Source organism: Acanthopagrus latus, chromosome 24 (assembly GCF_904848185.1).
Source record: "Acanthopagrus latus isolate v.2019 chromosome 24, fAcaLat1.1, whole genome shotgun sequence".
Taxonomy (NCBI): domain Eukaryota; kingdom Metazoa; phylum Chordata; class Actinopteri; order Spariformes; family Sparidae; genus Acanthopagrus; species Acanthopagrus latus.
This window is the reverse complement of record NC_051062.1, coordinates 10,227,353-10,249,642: the sequence shown is the minus strand read 5'-3', so window position 1 is coordinate 10,249,642 and position 22,290 is coordinate 10,227,353. Positions and strand designations below refer to the sequence as shown.

Sequence of the window (22,290 nt, the reverse complement as noted above, 5' to 3'; positions counted from 1 at the left end):
GCACAATAGATACAATCAGCCGCAAATATTCTTGAATAAGTTTAAGTAGGAAAAACGCCGTTACTGGGCCGTAATGCTGACATCGTGCGAGAAGAACAATCAAACCCGTATAACCTGGGCGTTCATCACCGACGGTGACAGATGAACTGAACCGAGACAGCGTTTTGAACGGACTCATCAGAGAGGGAGCAAACAAGCAGAAATGATTCATAGCGAGGCAGCAAAACAACTTGTGTGTCTGTTTGACAAATCAGCGTCAGGTCCGGGTGAGTGGTTCTGCGCTCAAGTCACACTTTTGATAACAGTCACAGGGGCGAGACGTTTGTCAGCATGGAATGAGATTGTACGATGCAAACGACTGGAGCTTCAGGAAAGTGATGGATGGCACAAAATGGAAGGGAAAAAAAACAACTTTTTTTGTCTTGTTGACAAAATAATTACACATTTATAGAAATGCTGATGAGAGCAGGCCGGCCTCATTCCCCTGCATCATTTCTGTCTTCAGAGAAATATCTGCCAGGATATTATTTTTAGAGGTAGCTTTTTCTTAAATGCAGCAATTTGCTAAACAGGCCCCTGCAATCTGCTTTCTCTCTAAAAATAGTTGTGTCTTCCACGTCCATCTGTTAGCAGCTTCCACAGGCCGTGTCACTTGCAGCCAGCCCATTGCAATAATGTGCCGTCTCATTACTGTTACTCCCCGTTGTGGCGATACAGACAGGCTTCATTTAAGTGAGCGATGTTTGTGATACGGGAGCTGAAACCCCGTGTGATGATGTTGCTGCGTCCTGCAGGACGGCAGATGCACCGGGTGCCCTTAAGCAGATGCTTTCAACCATCAATCCCCCCCTCATTATGCTTACGCTCTTGGAAATCAATCTGTTACGTCCAGCCTCATTCCAGGAGCGGTTTTGTGATGAAGTGCTGTAATTTTCTCACCAAAAAAAAAGAAGAAGCAGGAAAAAAAAACAACATTTTGCTTGTCTGCATCCGTTTTAGTTACTGATTTAACCTTTCAGCAAAAAACCCCTGAAAGTCTGAAGAGTGTTTTTTTTAAAGGAAGGAAAGAGGAAGATTTTCATGTCAAGAAGAAGCGAGAGTCACCATTATGTGGCCCGCGCAATTGTTAAAATTACAAAAAAACATGCCCAGAGTTGTGAAAGCTGGAGGATTATCAAAAGAGGCTGCACTGCATTTTGGGACCATTGAGGATATTGTTGGTGGAGAAATTGGTATCTCTTCCTAGTTCCACAATGGGTGTCTCTCCACATTGTTGTGCAAATGCAGCCGCAGCGTCTGATCGCATGAAAATGTTCTGCTATCAAACTCCATTGTGGCTGTGTGAGGAAATAAGTCAATTTGACACCAAGTTGATTCCATGGGCTTTAAGAAAACACAGGAGGGAGTTATTTCCTTTTTAAAGCGACAGGCTCTGCAGCGTTCAAAGAAGGGTGACATAGACGCTTATATACAGGGTTTGATGCTTAGTTTATGTATTTTGAGGGGGTTGTAACAGCAGCATTGGTGATGCAGGGTTCAACCCTGCAGAAGCCACACATGCACTGATCTGCTCATTTACATCACTTGCCCACAGGAGGCTTTTTTAAAGGTTAAATCTATAAAAAGAAGAAAAGAAAAACAAATAGAAGAAAAATGCAATAGAGATACAGCAATGTTTTCTTTCAGCCATGATTGCACACGCCTGCTAACAAGATTAAACATTTAATGTACAACCTCTGCTCCTCTGACGGGAGGAGAGCACAAATATTACTCTTAAACTTTAGGGTTAAAAAGCAAAGCAAACATGTGCCGTCGTTTGCTAAACACTGCCTGTTTCTGGACGAGTGACTCGAATAATTGCTAACATTCCCGCCGTCAAACGTAGGTAAATCATTGAACAACCACCATTGCAGATATGACTCAACCAGATGTGGCAATGTTTAAAAGTTTTATTTGCATTACGTTTGCTGAAAAGAAGCGACGGCCGACCACATAAAGACCACATAAAACACATTTTTTTGGCTATATACATTGTTTAAAGCATTTGGGATAATATAAATACAGAACCCAGCAAAGTATATAACAAGTCCAGTCGTTTTTAGACATTTCAACAGAATTTTTACGTATTATAGATTTGTGTTGATGTGGTTTTGTAAAGGAAGATTAACGTATGGGTTTAAAAAGGTTGTGTCTCTAGTTCTGCTGCTCAAAACCTGCGGCCCCCATTACCCACAATGCAGCGTGGCCACTGTGTGACATCACCAGATCACATGCGGCATCCCCCTGATACTTCATTCTGCTTTCATCACATATGTAGCAGTGCTCCCTAAATTCGACCTGTAACTCACTTCACCGTGTCAAATTGGTGGAGTTACCCTTTAAGTAAAGAGAACAAACGCTCCTCAATACAATCTAAGTGATTTATGGAGCCTATAACCTCCTATCGCACCCTCACAAGCTTCTCCTGTGCATCTGCGAGGCGGCTGCTAACAGATAAGGCAGTCAGTGTTTCACTCAAGGACACATGTGGGCTGTGGACACGCCGAGTGCACGCAGAGATCACACCCGAGGCTCAGCGTGTTCGCGTAAATCCTTAAAAAACAGTACGGTTCACTTTGTTTTTCTGCCTCAGACACGCCTGAATATGTATGCTGAAAATGTGCCAAACGCTACCTTTTCTAAAAAAGAAAAACACCAACGCTCGGTCGAACTCGAATATCTCCCTGGCATCTATTCAGAAATGTTCCCTAAGCTGATTTTTTTTTTTTTTTTTTTAGCTCACGCACCTTCCATCTTATCATTCATCATACGGCACACTGTATCTCTTTAAATGCGGCAACAATGCTCGCCTGCAGGCAGCTGGTCACTGCAGGAAGCTCCTGCTCTCACAAAAAAAAAAAAAAACAGACAGTGAAGAAGACAAACACTCCTCGTCCGGGGGGGGGAGTCGTGTTAGGACACATTGAGATTGTTTTGATGCTGCAAGGCTAAAACTCAGCACTGTGTACTCACTCGTGTATGTGTGTGTTATCAAGATAATCACCAGCAGATCGCTATTATGCAATGTAAAAAAAAAAAGGTGCCTGTGGTGAGCTGTGTGTCGACACAACTCAACCTGTCATGACACCCCGAGGCTTAAATAAAGAGAAGATAATGAACAAGTTGTGGCTCTGGCTTGTGGTTCATGCATCTGTCTTTAAAGCGGGATGGAGGAGGTAATGGGTAATTGAGTGTGCTTGTGCGCTGGAGGGGGTTACGCAGCAGTAGGTTGAGCCTACAGGGAGTATACAGAGAATCACTGCCGCCGCTGGTGCTGCACGGTCGTTCCCTGCGGCCTGCAGAGGGCAATGCAGCTCCAGTAATCCCCTGAACAGCGCACAGGAAGTTGGGTACACTTGGACACCACTAACAACTTGCTGTTCAGTGGATGCTGCCGAAGTCTTGTGACAATAAAGGAACAAAAAAAAAAAAAAACATAGCTCAGGAGAGGAGAGGCTCGAGATCTACGTGCGCCAGGCTCTCACGTCGGAGCTAATTATGTCACTAAAGAGGGTGGGAAACAGGGGTGAGATGATCAGATTTTGACGGAGCTCTCGGAGGGGAACAGCTGCCAAATGTACATGTCGACTGGTGCGAGTGTACGTTTAATGTTTGTGAGGCTGCAGCAGGGTAAAGTTGTACTTAAGTGATGTGAGCTGTCGCTATGCAAATTTTGTCTGCTGAAGGGAAAATGAAGGTTAAAGGGGCACTCTGTAGTTTTTTTGTATTTTATTTTTCCATAACAAGCTGTTCTCAGGGGAAAACACTGATAATATGTGGCGGACCCTGCCACCTTTCCAGCTTCAAACAAAGTACAGCAGTATGAAACTGTGTTGTCCTTTAAGGTCAGCTTGTTTATTCAGTCTTGAAAACAGTCTTGAGAGTTTGTTAATTTAGTTTGTTTAGGCAGAAAAAAAACAAAAAAAACCAAACTGTCAATGAAGACCTTTCCTCCCCCAAAACTACGTAGCGCACCTTTAACTGAGAATCCATTTCTATTACAGACTAAATTATTGAATAAACTCAACTGTCTTTCCATCCATTCATCCATCATCTGTGACTCTGTAGCCTTTGCAAGCTTGCAGGGGACTGAAATCAATCCCAGCTGACCCTGATCGAGTGGCGGGGTACACCATGGGCTTGTTGCCAGTTCATCATTACCAGATCAACGAATATTAATTCTCCGGGTTAATGTTTCGAGGTCTAAAATACAAAGCGTCTGTATTTTAGATTCAACAATAATCTCCCTCTCCCCAGAGTGTCTGAAAAAGTCTCATAGTGCTGCTTTAATTCAACACTGCAGCCACCAATCAGGAGAGACTTCACTCTGAATAAATAATTAGGATTTTTGGTGCCACGTGCACAATAAAGATGAGAAATATGAGTCTTTGGCAATCAGGCACTGTCATGATGTCATCATATTTCAAAGGTTAGCTCCACTAATTTCACACATTAAAGTGTGTTTAGAGGTCATCTTGGGGAGTTACTGCTGCGTACGTCCAGACGGAGCAGCAGCTGATAAATGGCCTCCAGTGATGTCACTCAGTGGTTAAGATGCATTATGGGTAATGTAGATGCCAGGTTTTGAAAAGGACATGTGGAATAAAGGCAGTGATATTGCTCTCTCGCTGTCTTCTGCTGTATTGATTATGATGATCTTCGTTGGGGTCCTGATTGCCAGGTTGGAAACTACCGCCCTGTGACATCACACTCCAGCTGTTCCTGAGCTGAGTCCTCAACCTCTTTTATTGCTGAAGACTTCTGCTAATTGCAGTTAAACATGCCCCACCTTTATGTAGTGTTTGAGTGGTGATTTAGCAAGTTCAAAGTCATTAAATGTGGTCTTTCCAGTATACAGTGGATCCACTGTTGAAACATTATCCCCTGCTTTACTGTCGGAGTGCAAGATTTTCAATTTTTTTCTGTAAATCATCATTGTAAATCTTGTTTTTTGTGTGTGCTAGACTTATTGTAAGGACAAAAAAGCTATTCAAAGAACAAAACACGTGATGCTGAAGGTTCATTTTAATGAAAATAATGATTTGATGCAACCCCCCGGCTAGTTTTTGCATCATCTTCTCTTTAAAAACACCTGCTACTTAAATATGTCCAACCTCCTCGCAGTGCTTCTGACGGAGCGTTGGCACCAGTTGCTGTGTGGCCGCGCTGTAGCGACTAGAGAGCTTATAAGTGCTGGCTCATGAGATTCAGGCTCGAATCCACAAAAGCAATTTGCACCTATTGGTGAAGATGAATACAGTTAATGTAAATGAAGAAACTGCCCCGCAGAGCACTTGAGCCGAGACCCTCGCTATCTAGTGCCCTTATCTACAAACGCACTCGGCTGTGCTAATCGTGGACCTATTTCAGTGTCACATTATAATATAATTTTGTGATCCAAAAGCCTCATTGCACGCGGCGAGCACTCATCTAAAACAATGGACTAATGCGCCACATGCACTCAACAACATCTTCTCAGCCTTTGGTATTAGCATTACCTGACAGAGACACAATGCCCGGTTTGATTGGGGTCAGTGAAATGAAAAAAAAATAAAAAATGGAGGATGGCAAATGGCAGGAGGCGATGCAGAGAGGCGGCAAAAAGAGGGAAGATTAGGGGGAATGAGAGATGGGAGAGAGAATAAGAAAAGCTGATAAGGGATAATGAGGTGTTCGAGGGAAGAGTGATAGAGCAAAGAAAGGAAAAAGTGCAAATAATGGGTGAGTGGAATTTGGGGGGGAAAAGACAGAGGAGATAAAGGTGAAAAAAAAAAAAAAGGAACAGGGGAAGGTTGCGGTGTATCCGGCCAGGCTCAGCAAAACAGGGATTGTGAGAAAATAGATGAAGCTGTCAGCTGTTGAGTGACAGGTGGTGTAAGGGAGCGCTGGGGGGAGCATCAGGGGCCGGCTATGAGGCAATACATGAGCAAGAGTGGTTGAGAAGGAGATAGGTGTGCATGTTTTTAGCAGTTGTAGAAGGCCTGGTGACAGCAGCAGTGTTCTAATCTTTTCCTCAATGTGCTTTCACACTGGGAAAAAAAAAAAAAAACCATCCCAGAGATGCTGTCTTTAACTGCAACACGTCGATTCAGTCTTAACGCTCCTGTCTCTTTAAGGCCCAGTCTACTCTGATTGGTCAGCTCTTGCAAACCCGAACAGGTACCGCCTCAATGTGTTTCCACATCAGCTCTGCCGTAGTTTTTGTGTTGCATCGTAGGAAATTGGACTCGTTTCAGTTTCTTGAAGACATTTCACCTCTCATCCAAGAGGCTTCTTCAGTTCTAACTAACTGGGGGGAGTTGCAGGCTTTTAAACCATGTGTGGGAGTGGCCTTAATATATATGTAAGAATAGTCCCACCAATGATTTAAAAGCCTGTAACTCCCCCCCAACAATACATGCATTAGAATACACCCTTTCACGATGTTCACCATGTGTTAACAACAAAAATACTGGGTGTCTGTCAGGTTTAGGAAAAGATGGGTTGGGTTAAAGCCCCTTCTCTCCCTCTCACATCGTCCATTACTAATAATTGTGATATCACAAACCCTTGTTCCTAAACCCCTGCCACAGCTTTAAGTACAAGGGGATTCGGCAGGTTTACTCTTCTGCAGGTGCATCTCTGCATTTAATATTCAGGCTCAACAGGTCATTGATGCCACACAGGTTTAATTAAAGCACAGCTGTGGGTGCATCAATATGCACTGGACTCACCCTGAGTGGAAATAAAATATTGCTTTATGTGCCCAACAGAGCTGCTGATTACTCGGGACGGTGACGGTGCAGGCTGACAGGTCAAGGATCTAGGACATCTAATCGAGGTGAATACACTCTGTCACAGGGAGGTAAAAGTGTGTTTTTTTTTATGTGTATTTTATGCGTTGATGTGTCAGCGCAATATCGAACGGCCGGGGCGCAAATCATGTGGAGAAATGCTGAGCAAAGTACTGGAAGTAAATCTAAAGAAAAGCCAGAGCTGAGCTTCTAGGTTTGACTTAAATTGACAGCACGACACTAAAGAGATTTTTTTAGGAATTAATTTATTTTTTATCGAGTCCGTCTTTTGGGCTTATGTCACTATTTTTCTTTGGTTTTTCATCTCTGTCCAACTTTAAAATGAACACGCGCACATCTGGGTTTAATCTAAAAAGCGTGATTCCGACACACACCTACACAAAAGCAGCGACTGTGTGTCCCGACGAGAAAAGACTGATCCGTGCCGAATTGGGCCATAATTACTTGCTTGCAGACAGTTGGAGGACGGGCAAGCCAAAAGAAATCATTAGGGAGCTGTCAGGTACTGAAAACACTCTGATGTCAGTCCTTCGTGGGCTCAGCGAGGCGACAGCAATGTTGTTGTTTTTAAGCATTTTCCGCTGGGAGACAGAGAGAGAGCGATGTGAGAGATGAGAGAGAGTGGATGTGAAAACCAACAAAGACGATGCTCCATTTGGACCCTCGATGATGCAACAACGAGAACAGGATGGCTACAGTTGTTATGAGTTTGTGTAAATGCGAGACATTTATTATGAGGCTTTCAGGTAGTAAGTAATCTCTGTAGTCCTGTCTGCATTACTTTAGCTCATTATTTCATCTACACTTCTGTCTGAGAAGCTTTTTCAGTTTCATTTAGTTGAGTCTTTCCATTATTTTTAAAGCCTTTCAAGGCTCCTTATATATTCAGGATCTTTTCTTTTTTTTTTTTTTTATCCATAGACTCCTCAGATCTGCAAAAAGCCGCATGTTTGACCATTCCCAGCATTTTCTTATCTGTATGTGTGCCTGTGTTGCTTTAAAAAATCTCAAAGGCACTCAGGAGAGCGCATACCTCCGCCTACAGAGGGATATATCTGTCTATTTATCTGTCAAACTAGCAAGTCGCTAACCTTGCGCGACTGCCGGGCAGCTAGCTGACAGCAGAGACAAGGTGCCCAACGCAAATTTTCTCCTGTGAAAATTAACATGAGGGGTTTGATGAGAGTGAGACTCAACCAAAACAGTAAAAATGTGGAGCATAAAACCAAAATTGTTGAGATTAAAGATGTAAAAATGCTCCGTAGAGTCACCTTTTCACACAAAGCAACAGGAACCTTCATTAGCTTAAAGCCTGTTCTCTTCTAACCTAAATTTCGGGTTAGGGTTGAGTCCTTAAGTCCTTTTAGACAGGCTTTGCCACTGGGCAGCCATCTTGTTAACACCCCTGGGTAGTTATTTTGGGTTACCAGTCAAATCTGATAAAAAAGATTCCCAAAATAAGGTTCAGTACGTCTACAGGTTATAGTTCTGCGAGCTAAAAGATGCTGAGATGCTCCGTAGAGTTGAGAGAACAGGGGAGTTGTTTGATAATTCTCTGCGGGGTTGTTACTACTCCCTTCTTATTACCCATAGTCATTTTAGTCGGTGTTAATATAGAAATATTGATTAGAGTCGCTTTAAATTACACTGACCTGACCCCAGAATCCTCCGTTTTTACTGCCAGCTGTATAAATCTGCCAAGAAGGAACTGAAAAAGTAAAGAAATTATATATATTCAATACCGAGTCAGACGTTTTCTGCATTGCCAGATACTCGGGCAGTGAATTCAAGCAGAAATAGGAAATCATTATGTTGCGTGATGAATGCGTGTGGGCGCTCGCAGACGCTCTTATTCCGAGAGCAGATGAAGGCAGAGGCTCTCAAATCAAAGCAACAAGGCAAATCAAAACTAAGGCAGGCCAAGAGGAGTGTTCGACGTTGACAGGCAGAGGAAAACGACTGTCTAGAAAAGTATTGAAGGTGCCGAAGAGTGATTGCTCCCAGAGGGGTGTATCACACACAGAGGGGAGAGTTATTCTGCCCATCGGGGAGATGTATGTTTTATAGAGTCGGTCTGCACACTTTGAGTCACGCAGTCTGTGCGGCTTTATTTCCGACACTCAACAGCCCGAGTACACTTCAGGTTCAGGTGATGCGGCATCATCATTTCCTGCACCCCCTTACATATATTATCGACTATAAAGGTCACGGGTGTTGCAATTGCAGCACCTAGACACAAAGCTATTGTAAAGAGAAAAGGACGTCTAACAAGATGCGAGAAAGACGCGCTTTTTCATCTCCGGCCTCCTCAATTCACACACACACACTGAGTCACTTCAAGGTCTCGAAAATTGGATTTATTTACAGCAGCAGAAACAAAGTTGGAAAAAAAAAAAAAAAAAAAAAAAAGACCAAGAAGAAATGGTGTAGGGGAGAAGATGAGGAAATCGTTGCGTCTTTGTAGTCAGAGACAAAAAAAAATGGGAGTTCAGTTCCGTCAATTCCTCCCTTCTCTGTTGGGGTAGTTTCTCTATGACGTGCCCAGGAGATGGAAGACAGAGATCATCCGTAGGGTGATTTCTGCTAGCCTTACTAGCCTTACTAGCTTACTAGTAAAGTGAGGCTAATGCTTATGTTGCGTCCTAGGAAGGTTTTCGGTATCCTCACTAGTTGATGATCCAGGAGGTAAACATGGGAATAACGACACACAGAATAACAGGAATCAGACTAATGAGTCTTTCAAACGTTTACCATCTCCTGCTATTGGCTCGCGGCTTCTCGCACACGACTGGGGGTGAAATATTCAATAACAGAAGCCATTTAATACCATTTATTGTCTAATGGTAAACTTAATACCACCGTCAGTCAGTGTTTTAAGTGTTTTGGTTGCTTTGCATCTATTTATGTGCTTTGCAGACTCAGAGCAGGGAGTGAATTGTTGACAATAGAGACACGACTGCAATCTGTTGTGGTTTGTGCCCTGTGTGTGTGTGTGTGTGCGGTTGCATAGTGTTGCTGGAAAATATCACCTTAAATCAGCTGAAATCAGGGAGTCGCACATCAAACCTATCGTCGGCCGTCGGACCTCGGGGACAACATTTGCTGTTATTTTGTTTGAGCGGAGACAGAGACTTTTTTTTTTTTTTTTTTAAATCTGGCATTGTCATTTTAGAAGGTCATCTTCCTCCACAAAGACAAACCTCATTAAATTCATCTGGCAGACAAACTGTTACAGGCGTCATGGAGACACGTCCAGCAGGCCTCCGAGCACAATTGTCTGACTGAAATTAGCAATCAAGATCTTTAGACAAAGTCAATTTATTCAGACTAAAATAAAGGAGAAAGATTTCACGTTCAAGTCTTTGGTGTCCAGGTGCCTGACTCTGAATGTTTGAAGAGTGTGTTGGTTACATTTGTAAAGCCAGTCCTGCAGTCTGTCTCCCCCGAGTTGTCCAGATTTATTATCGAAGAGGTTCAAGGGCGATGGGATTTTCAGTATCTCTCATCATGTTTTATGAAAGGACTTCGCTCTAATTGCAAAAAAATAAAATAAATTAAAAAAAAAAAAAAATGGACAGGTTTAAAAGTTGGATTTTGCTTTTGTTGCTGCTGAACAGAGTCGCAGAATTTCAACCTTGGAAGAAATACACGTAGATGGAGGCTAACAGCAATGAGTTATTGCAGTCTATGCTATAGAACAATGGGCCCTTAGCCCACTGTGTGTCCAGTAAAACAAAGATAAATAGATGCAGGCTTTTCAGTGCTATTTTTTTGTAATATTCTGTCCCTTAGCTGCTGTAGCAAACACATTTCTCCATTTGTGGGGCAATAAAGGAATACTGACTCTGAATACGTAAGGAGTCCCCAAGTGGCCATTTGAGGAACTGCAGCTTCTGTACCCTCAGATGTTGCTGCATATAGATACGACAGCAGCCTGTCAGCTTAGCGTAAAGACTTGAGTCAGGGAGACAGCTGGCCTTCCTGTCCGGAGGTGATAAAAATAGCCCACAATCACTTCTAAGGCTCATTAAAAGTGCAATACTAACAATTAGCCACCTTAAATCACCAGAAAAACTGCTGCTAACTGTGTTCTTTCTTACCACAAGATGCATGGCCAACTGAGGTAACTGTCTCACAGCAGCTACAGTAATCAGTTACTCTGGTGACATGCTGCCCTTTAACTATTTTGGGGTGGTCAAGTATTGACTGTTCGAACCAACAGAGGAGCAGAAAAACAGACAAAGACAGGAGAAAGCAAGTAAAATGACCCAGAGAAGTCCGTCATCTAATTCAAGGTAACAGTGCATTTCCTCTGTTCGCCTCTTAATTGCGTCATATGCCCTTTAACCCACCTTCCCAAAACCCACGATTGCTCATTGCCGTTTGCTTGAGAATGCCGTCCATCCTCGTGGGAGAGAGTACACACTCTGTGATTTATACAGGCCGGATGGTGAGCGAGGCATATTTCTAGTCAGGAAAAACTATTTTAAAAAAATTTGCTGTTTCATCTGATTTTTTTCGGAGTACTGAAAAATAACACTCGCCTCTTCTGCTTCAATTCCTGACTTATAAATATCCCCCAACATTCAAAACTCACCAGCTACTCCAGGAACACAAACAAGCTCTTTTCTTTGCTGGCTTCCCTATAAATGCACGTATCGATCAGAAACTCCTACTTACTACATCCAAAGCATCACAGAGCCTTGTGCGTCAGTGTGCTGTTGCTACTGTGATTTATTTACTGGCTATCGGCCCACCCATACTTTCCGCTCGCAGGATGCCTTGTCATCCCCCTCATTTGAAATTAAACAGCTAGGAGCAGAGCCTCGGCTCGTTCGCTATCTCTCTTCTTTAACGTCCCCGCAGTCCATCATCTGTTCACTTCTGGACCGCGTGGCTTTGAAGTTCATAAACTGTGAAGCAAAGGATGGCTGCTCTGATGGTCATTGCAGCCGAGGCAGAAAGGACCCGGTCAATAAACAGAGTGAGATGCCTTTTTCTTTTTCTTTTTTTTGCAGAATCGCAGACAGACATTAAGGCTCGGCCCGTAAAATCATGCATCCGAGCACGTTTTACCTTTTGCTCTCTTTCTGTCACTCTGAGTGTGTTTGGGTGTGGCGTGAGGGCCCTTCAGGGCTCTTCAAGGATAGCTGAGCACTTGTGAAATGAAGCTCCCACTGCTCAGAATATGAGCAATTATTGGGTTTTTGATTTCTTTTAGAAAGCTGGGAGGTTGTTTTCCTCTGTGGCTTCACTGAGGCATCTACTCACAAGACTTTTAAACATGTTTGTTTTGATTTTTGAACCACCAAGTTTTTATGCCAGTTACATCTTACATTGCTGTCACTCAAGGTAAGATTATGACCATTTAGCTCAAAATCCTTGCAAAGATAGACTTAGAGGAGCAATATGAATCTTTAAGAGAAGAAATTCAAACTCAGAAATGTATTATCTACAATATTAATGAGATAATAATACAAACTTAAATTTGTTTTATTCATAATTTAATAAATCAGCTGTTCTTGAGGAAAATAAGGCTTCCAGAACACTGTTAGAAACTAGATAGGTGGCAGGGTCCGCCACATATAAACAAATAATCAAGATCCTTCTCCCATAACTGCGTAGTGCACCTTTAAAAAGATACTTCTCTGTGGTCTGTTTCAAGTTTCTAGGACACAAAATGAAACCAGGGCTTTTATTTTGACAGTACCACCCATGGCGACTTCCCCCCACTGTCCCATGTAGCATAACTATTGCATGAATACATCATGAGAGCTCAGGAAATCAGTATTCAGGACCGGGCCACGGGCTGTTATGGGACTGCTGTTCAGACATAATGAATGTGTTAGAGACCAGACTTCATGTAAAGTGAATGTGGGAAAAAACGAAGTTCACTTGACCTCAATATATTCCCCCTCAGCTCCTGAAAATTGCTTTTGCTTTGGTCCTTCCACTTGATATCTTTTGCCAATCACAAAGAGCCACAAAGATCCACCGAGTGTCCTCTGTGTCTGTGCAACGTCAGCGCTGCTGTCGTAGCTCAGATTGTGCTTAAGAGCTTGATGCACATGTGCCAGCTCAGCAGCTGTCACCTAAAAAGTGAGGAAGGCCAGAGTATGAAAAGGAGTCTACTCTGGCTTGACACTTTTCAAGTTGCAAGAATGGCAAAACATTGTGCAGTGGCAGAGCGGGCCCGGCCTGGTGGGTAAACAGAATTTTGTCGCTTTCAAAAACATGGTTGCCAGACTCAAGTGTCCAGCCTGCTGACGTGTCCTTGAGCAAGATACTGAATCCCCAGCAACTGCAAGGATGCTTAGAATGTTTCAGGTTCTTTTGTCCTGGGTGTCTACAAGAAAGTCTTATCAAAATTATCATAAAACCCATTATTTGTCTGAAATTGTCCATTACTGCAGCTCCTCTATTAATCCTCTGCCGGAATGTTTCTGTCTCTTTAAGTAATCCCCTCCCAAAAAGCCCATTCTGTTGTGATTGCAGCCCGAGCTGGATGATCTTAAGAAACTGAGTCCAGTTCAAATCCAAAACAATGAGCTGAAAGACAATAAAAAAACTCCACAGAGTTGATGGAAAGTGCAGATACAGGGATGATAATTGTTAGTGGGGTCACTGAGCAATCACAACATTGTTATTTTTGATTGTTTTGCAGGCAGCAGAAAAAGTCAAATCAACCTTGTGCTGACTTTTCTGTGCTCTTTGGTGTCAAGAGAATAAGCTAAATTAAATGCTAAGAGCACAAATGAATAGATATTCAGCCTAATCAGGTTTGTCAAAACTGTATTTAAATAAAGTACATGGGGGGACGAGTGCTTTATCATTCCCTGCCCTGTGTGGAAGCATATTCACCTGGTGCATTAAGAAATCAATCTTGTAATGAGTCAAAGCAGCAGTAAAGTAGATTTAATGGTGAGGCGCTGCAGCTCAATGATAAGAGCTTATTGAAATGCCACTTGTTTGATCCTTATAACAGCCGCCGTGTCTCTTTATAAAACAAAAGTCTCCTCTGAATACATTAAGAGAATAAACTATAATGTAACATGGATATGATATGACCTTAAGGAATGGAAAGACCTCAAGTGTCTGACTGCAGGTGCCAGCAGGTACGCTTCCAACACTCTGTGATCGCTGACAATTTCGTAAAAACACTGAGGTGCCTGGAAGAAGCCCAACGCTCTGTTGTTTACAAGACAAGTGGTTTATATCTGCCAAGCCACAGCATCTGCTCCGGCTCCTTTTTCAAGTGCTGCGTTAGAGATTTGAAGGACGAACACTTTAATTCCTCCCCCATAGACCTTATTTATAGGCTTGGTAGCGCCAATAATGACTAAATTAATCTCAGATTAGTTCTTAATCAGATTTTAAAGGTGCACTATGCAAGACTTTTAGTTGGAAGGGAAGATTAACTAAAGATATCAATGTAATGTGATAAAGAACAGTTTTTACATTACAATATCCATGCATTGCGTTGTAGATCAACTGAATTTAGCATGCTAACTAGCTAGCCCCAGTACATTGTGGGCCAAAGCTCCTGTGCAGAGTATAAACACCAACACTCCCCTTGTTTGTTTTGAGTATGAGTATGGCAGCCGTTTTAGGTAAATCCATGTTGTGGTTAAATTGTGTGCTGCTTTCAAAGCACGAGACAGCTCCGATGATTGCAGTTTGTTGCCATTTATGCTGAAATACTGTGAAATATTTTAGACGGGATGCACCTGCTGACAGTTAGACGTCTTCCACTGAAGACAGGAGCGTCTTTAGTCAGATATACACCTTGTCAAAGGCTCTGTTGTCACTGCTGATCTCAATCAATTCAAGTCAAGTGCATGAAAAAAAAAACACTTTTGTTAGCCTACTCATGATTGCGAGTTGTGTACGCCAAAGACATCCCCATCCTTTCTGTGAACACTCTTCACAATCTTGATAGAAATTCAGCAGCATTATAAAAATCATCTGGGTCGAGTTTGTCCCTTAACTTTGTTGGAAGAACTTGATTGTTTTGCTCAATCCATCTGAAAAAAAGGGAGCAATTTTAAAGTTAACACACCTCAGGTGTATGTTTTGAAGTTACGATTGGATCAGAGTTTAAAGTCTCGGTGCAACAGAATCAAATTTATTCTAAGTTTGGAGTAAAAACTTTTTTAAAGAAAGGTTTAAATTCAATCTTTAACTATTTTAAGCTAGTTTTAAAGTTTGTTGCAGTGTAATTTAAAGTTAACCCATGATGTAATCGGGTTTAAATATTCACTTGAGTGCTTTCTAACCAATATCAGCTTCAAACACAGAAAATTCGAGTGGCGTGCAGCCCATAATAAGATCTTACGTACATGTTCTGCTGTCTAGTGTCACGTTATTACATCATTCATCATCATTCCCACCATGATCCCAATCAGGGCCATCATCAGCAGCCATTTTCTCATCCTTTTCTCCCCCCCGTCTTATCATGTGCCTTAATCACAGAGTGACATCACCGCGCGTTGACGGTGCATTTCCTCCGTAATTGGTTGCAGTGGGCAGAGTGCTCGTGCTGCATGCATGATAACCCGGAGGACTAAGGACGGCATTTCAAACAAGCTGTTCACCTGATGAGCAGCTCGTCCTTCTCATGCAAAATATAACAGAGCAGAAGGATAGTTAGTGATGTAAGTGCATCATAACTTATGCTATAATGTGGCGATATTATAGTGCAATAATCAGCTATGGTCTTGAGGGGGAGCACACCACAAAAGCAGAGATTCAAGGGGAGGAGACTGTTGACATATCAAATACATCACCGCTAAGTTAGCCATCAGAGGTCCACCGAGGCATGACACCGAAACCTCGTCCGTGTCCATGTTTAGCCCGTTTACCCGCACTGACATTTAAATAGGTACATCGTTAGAAATTCATGCTGTCCGACCAAACTTTGTATGATCACACAGGGTACTTTTAAGTCAAGTTCTTTTTAGAAATACCAAGTACGTCTGGCGAAGTCTGGGGAAAATGATGCACCAGACATGTAGAATATATGTCATTATTCAAACATTTAATCCACCCTCTGTTACAGGAGGGTTTATATGCTAATTAACCCTGCACTGTTAAAAAAAAAAGAAATAGAAAAAGGAAGTAAAAAAATAAAGGGGGGTTGGCACCGATAAATACTTTTACACAGTAATTGCCTGTGATTAAAACAAATATTTCAAGTATTAATTTTAGATGACATTTCATGGGTATACACATTACATACATTTCGTTCAGGTTATTTAACATTAGACATGTTAATTCACAGATTAATTTTGTAATGTTTGTGATATTTTCTATATTTAAAAAAGGGAAATCTGTCAATTAAACTTGGAAAATCAACTAGCAATAGTAAGTTAAAGGAAACATATTATTCTTGTTTTCTCTAGTTGTCTCTTTAAGGCTCCCTCCTTCCTGAAAACCTTTTGCAACTTTTCCACTGAAGGAAAGGAGAAAAACAAGAAAGCAGACTGGGTCTCCATTACAAATTTGATTCTTTTAAAATGCAGAGCAGTTAAATAAATAAGAAAACATACATTCCAGACACCAATCATCTTTTTAAAGAGGACTGTGACTGATCCTTTCTCTCTTGTCTGAGCACGAGAAGTGCAAGACACTGATTTGGGGAGTCACAGCAAGGGCGGCTTTTGTGCTCCTGTGGCCCGACAGCACTTGTCTGTCTGGCTTCTTCAAGTGGATTGAGGGGCGACAAAGGTGGTTACCCATTGTTGCATAGACAGGTATAGTAATTACATTCTCCTCCATTCTGTCCGTATCTCCATACAGCACCAGCATACCCCTCTCAAACTCCATTATACGCTTGCCAAATGGAACAAAAGCCCAACATTCATTGGTTTTGGCACTCAAAAAAAGAGAGACTGACCCTCTCTGGGGTTAGGCATCAAATTGTGTCATGGGTTCGCAGGCTTGCAGAAATACATTATGACTTTTAATTTATGGTTTTCGGTGTCGGGTGTCGCGTCAGCTGCTGGATCATCCTCATCTTGGCAACGAGTGCACTTGAAAGCCCCTCGCCCTCGCTCCCACTGGGTCGGGTCACTATAAAATTAAACAGTTTTAATTTTGTATGGCCCTGTAGGAGTAAGGGCTAGATAATCTTTGTGGTTATTGTATGAAAACATCAATATTTTACAACATCTCGTGAGAAGGCGAGAGTGCATGGACATTCTCCTTCTGTCACGTATTTTGGAGATTGATGAATACGTGTGAATAAAGTGCGAATAGGTGTCGTGACCATCAAGACGAAAAGTTTTTCTCCCTCATATTTCTCACATTTCAGAGTGCGAACGCTCTGCTCGTGATTGTTTGTCACAGCCGGCTTTCCAGATACGCTCTAAATTACGCTAAATTGAACTGTTAGGGCTCAGTAGACAATTCCTAATGAATACAAGGGCGACGCACATCTCATGCACAGTTGCTTGAGAGCGCACAGATGTTATAGTGGAGCCTGAAGTCGCACACAAAGCAAGGCACTTGTCTTGTCTGATGAGAGGGCTCATTTGGAGCTGCCATTAGTAGACATATGATTTATGGCTCTGTCTGCCGCTCCTGCAGAAAACCGCCATGCTCGCTTCAGCAGCGCCAGCCCAGAATAGAGAGTCTCTCCCTGTGCTTCTGTCTTGTACCGCACACTGAGCTTTAGTGGATGGGATGGATGGTAGAGAGGAGGTGTCACATACCACTAAATAAGAATTATTTCCATATTGGTTTGAGGGTTTTTTTTTGTTGTTGCGATGTTACACCTTTTTTTCTTTGAGCGGTGTTAATGTGATGATGTGGTGTAAATTGGAAACCCTTACCAGAAGCACTGCTTTGCTGCATTTTAATGAGCTGATACGTCATGGATTAAACAAGTCTTTGTTTTAGGAGGGTTCTGGCCTTCATAGGCAGCATCAACAGTGAACAAAAGACGTGACGGGGCTGGATCACGAGTGAAATCTGACCTTTGACGTCCTCTGGGAAGTCGAAGACAAAACAGACTTTTTAGGCCAAACCATGACATTTTCCTAATCCTAACCAAGTGGTGTTTGTGCCTAAACCCTAACCGGAGTATAAGCACAGCGTTGTGACGAGAGAGAAATAGAAACTTGAAACTCAGCAAATGTAAAGTTGCAACATGATGGAAACATACCGCTTAATCTGTGGTTTTGCAGAAATGAATTTCGCTAATTTCGGCAGGATGAATTTTCTTATCCTGCCAACTGGGTTTGTGAACAAACATAATTTGGCTGGATAACAGAAGTAACTGCATGACCTTGACATTTATTGTATGACACTTGTATTTCAGCTGAGTACAGAGATGAGTCAAATGATGAGAGGGATTCAGAGTTTAAAGAGCAAATCGCCTGCATTTTTATGGCTCGAAAAAGCTTTTTAAAAGGACACAGATATCATCTCCAGCAAACACCACCATTGTGTTATAAAGTGACTGTACATGTATATTCTCTTACTCTAAAATGTCCTCATTACCAGTCGGGTAGTGACAGTGCACCAAAGATAACGAGGAAACTCATGGGAATCACAGGAAATGCAGGCTTGAATTTGTTTGTTGAGGTGTTTGTGTTGTAAGTTTTAACAGAGCAGAATCACAATGGATGACACTTCAACTGAAGCTTCAAACATAAAGATTGTAGTGTTTTTCCAAAGATTTAGAGCTTTCTTTTCATATCACAAGGTCTTTCTCGAGCCGTCTCATTGCCATCCTTTATTATTTTACTGCAGCTCTGAGCAGGTACAGCATGTGGTGTACATGCTGAAGACTTGTTATCATCACGGAGTGATACGCTGCGGTGTTGGATTGGGAGTCATCCTCCTCTGTTCACTCGAGGAGCCCTGGCATGTTTACCTGCCCTGCCTGTCACCTGACCTTCAACATGCTTCTTCATCTTAAAATAGCTTTCCTCAGTATCCTGCTAAGATTGTAGCCTCACCCCTATTCTAAAGTGCTCTCATCTTCAACGCTTTGACCTCAGTTTGTACTTCAGAATGCAGCTACCTGCCTGCTCTTTGTTGGATTTCTTCGCCTGCCTGTGCAGACTGCTTCATCTCCTCTTCCTACTCAATCTGATTCTGAGCCCAGCCCTGGTAAACCAGCGTTAGAAACCTGGTGTGTCGCACTTGTGAAGCAAACACTGTATCCAACTGAGCCACCAGGAAGCCCTGAGGCAGTGCCTTTTCTCTCACAAAGGTTCACAGTGAAAACACATGCCCTCAGAGGGCACGTAAACCTGGTCACCTGTCGCTTTTGCTTGACGTATTCTCTGTAATATTTCCACAACATGTCAACCAGTTGCTGTTTCAGCCAGCTCAGAATCATTACTTTTTTCTCCTTCTCATAATTTCCTCGCTAAGTACGAAGTGGCTGCTGATGGCGGCGCGACCGAGGTGCCGCTCTCTGCCTGGGTGCTTCCCCCCGTGCCACATCTGTCCATCTGTCAGGCATACAGGCGCATCAATCAACCGGCTGAATGCAGGTGAGCGCGAGGTACGATGAGCAGCCATTAATCACTCTGAGTCATGGACATCAGCGGGGTGCGCTGTGCGGGGGAGATGTTTTAGTACTGTGATTGTTTGTATGCTGGTGTGTGTGTGTGTGTGTGTGCGTGTGTGTGAGGCAAGCCGTGATGCAGATGTTTCACGTCCTGGCTGGATGGTTTCAACATTTAACTTGGCTCGTTTTTTGTTTTGATTCACAGCTGATCTGTGCTCATCTCTGTGTGTTCAGTTAGAAGCTTCTCAGTGTGACTTTACATCTGGTGAAAATCTTGCTGAGCAGTGGTCGTATCATCAAGCCTGAAATATGACCACTATTCATCAAAATATTTTAAAAGACACAATGATGTAAAAGGTATTAAAAAGCATGAGTTGTGGCTTAAATATGGAAGAACTTTATCAAAGGAGCATTTCACTCAATATAGTTCTTTATTTCCTTGTTTATACTAACTTTTGTGCACTTAAGGTAGTCAAGGACAAGTGCATGGTTGGAAAAACATCCCATTCAAAGAGAAAATGCATACAATTATTATCAAGCGTAAGACTTTCAAGATTCAAGATTCAAGAAAACTTTATTTATCCCGAGGGAAATTGTCGTGCAACAGTAGTAAAACCAAGTGAGAAAGGAATACAAAAGTAATAAATAATGGTAAAGTAATAAACAAGTTACTAAGTACACAGAATGCAATCCAATGCAATTTAAAGTCCGGTCTCCTCTCCATGAAACCTCCCATTGGCTGATTGGGTGGCATAGATTCTCCTAACTGGTCGAATGAGGTGGTAGTTTAGAGGTTGGCACTTTTAATGCCAATACAGTCTCCTTGATAAAAATCCTGTGCTCCAGTTCTTCCTTCCCCAACCTCCTACCTTTGCAGACCTGTTGCTCTCCCTCCTTTGCTGCTATAAGAATTACTACGGCTACTGAACTGCAAATGTAAATATGTAATTGCAGTATGTAGTATCTATCCCCTACCATTATGTAGTTATTAGGATTTGGGTCATCGGTATAAACATTGGTGGTGCTGATTCTCCAGTTCGGAATCGGTGGAGAAGAAGCCGATGCTGCACTATGAGTTGGTTAAGTGAACACTAACATGGTTAATAACAAAGGGTTAGGGTTAATTTTGGTTAAAAAAAAAACAAAAACATTTTTTCGGCTTCGGCTCGGTTGGGACTTCTCGAAGGTGTCAAAGGATAAATGCTAATAATTTATTACTGATGTTAATCTTTTATCCCTGTAGAATACTAGATAATTATCCCTCTCAAGGTTTAAAAGATTGCTTGAATGCTTAATTTGCTGTATTTCTAGGTGATAAAGGTTGGGAATCACCACCTTGGCCTGTGTGCAACGTGAAGTAAAGTCATAATGAAATAATAATAATGAGGTGCTGTTTTGTAGTAACAAACCTTTTTTTGGTTGTTTGATCTGAAACTCATTGGTTCAAGTTTTAAAGAGACAAACAAAAAAGAATACACACTCGGTCAAACCGTGAGCCGTGTTTTAGCTTTCAGCTGCGGCTCATCAGGGTCACATTTCACAAAGTGAATGCAGTCACAGTTTGGTCTGTCGGCATGATTCAGCTCTGGATACACTCCCTGCGGCGGGAATTCAGCGTAACAGCACGAAATCCACAGCAACATGTTAACTAACACTCGGGGAGCATTATGATAATCTGCCAGCGTGAATTAACATAGACAATACAGCCCTCCAGGGTGCATCGAGCACAACTGATGCAGGTGGAGGATGGAGGAGGCTTTTGTCAGGAACGCAGCTTGTAATCTGCGTGTTAAACTGTTGCTAGGCAGATTTGGAAGACAGCGTGTAACGTACGAGAGATCTGATCAAACGTCCGACAGACATCTGAGTCCAGCATCTTCATGAATCACCCCAAATGTACAGTTTATACCTCTGTGGCTATCCTCGTGTTACCTCCTCTTCTTGAAGCATATATCAAGTCTCATGCAGCCAATATAAAAAGTCTGCTGCATGAAAAACAAAGGGTAAACTGAGCTTTGCTAGAAAATAAAGGCAGATACTCAGCCTGCACTCGCTGAGCTGGGGAGAGAGAGAGAGCGAGAGAAGCCATATCAGTAAATGGAGATGGATCGCAGTGTTTGGCTTCTATATATCTGTTTTTGTTGTTTCTACTGTTGTTGTTTTTGTGATACTGTAGCATTCGGAGGCAAAGAACGTGCAGCAATGTGCAGTCCCTGACTGACATGGTTGAATTCTGAAAAGGAGATTTATTGCTGCACTGTTCAGTGATCGGTAGTTTATTGATCAAAGCAGTATTTCAGGGAGATATCAATTATGCCACGCATTTTGCTTAGACTTTCAATTTCAAGATATATATTAGCATAACCAGAGACACTTTGAAACTTTAAATTTCTTTCTGTTCAATTTCAGTTCTGTTGATCCCAGACTTGTGCTTATGGTCTGGTTTGGTTTAGGCACAAAAAACACTTGGTTATGGTGTCACACTTTTCAATGTTGGAATGCCTCGGTCCCTAATGAAAAGTAAATCCAGTGGTGTCTTGCTTACAAATGTTGGCCCGGCGTGCACCCTTGTCAAAAAATATCCAGTGGTTTCAAGCTGACAAATGTTGAAACTTTGTCGCCTGGGTCAAAAACAGCTTTCACACTTGCAAAGGTTGAGGGGTTGTGGTCCTCTGTCAGCATGAAACCACTGGGTGATTTTTACCAACGTTGAAAAGCTATTTAAATGGGCTGCCAACACATCCATTACCACACACATTTTGCTTAGACTCAATTTAAAAACATGCATTTCTGATATCATGTAAAAAGTGCTATAAAGCCCTGTCAGTCGATATTTGGGAGTCTGCCAAAACTCTCTAAACTGGCTATTCTTCAGGCACCAATAAAATCAATTTACTTTGGCAATTATGTCTCGAGCAATCACATCTCATCTGT

The 22,290-nt window shown here is 42.3% G+C and overlaps 1 protein-coding gene across 2 annotated transcripts in view; it reads left to right on the top strand.

The window, feature by feature from the left end:
* Nucleotides 1-22,290, top strand: part of LOC119015499 (neural cell adhesion molecule 2-like) — a 499,946-nt gene that overhangs the window by 1,648 nt on the left and 476,008 nt on the right. For both annotated transcript variants that reach the window (XM_037091536.1, XM_037091539.1), the window contains exon 2: nt 6,792-6,859. The gene's annotated coding sequence lies outside the window, so the exon portion shown is untranslated. The remainder of the gene's footprint in view (nt 1-6,791; nt 6,860-22,290) is intronic.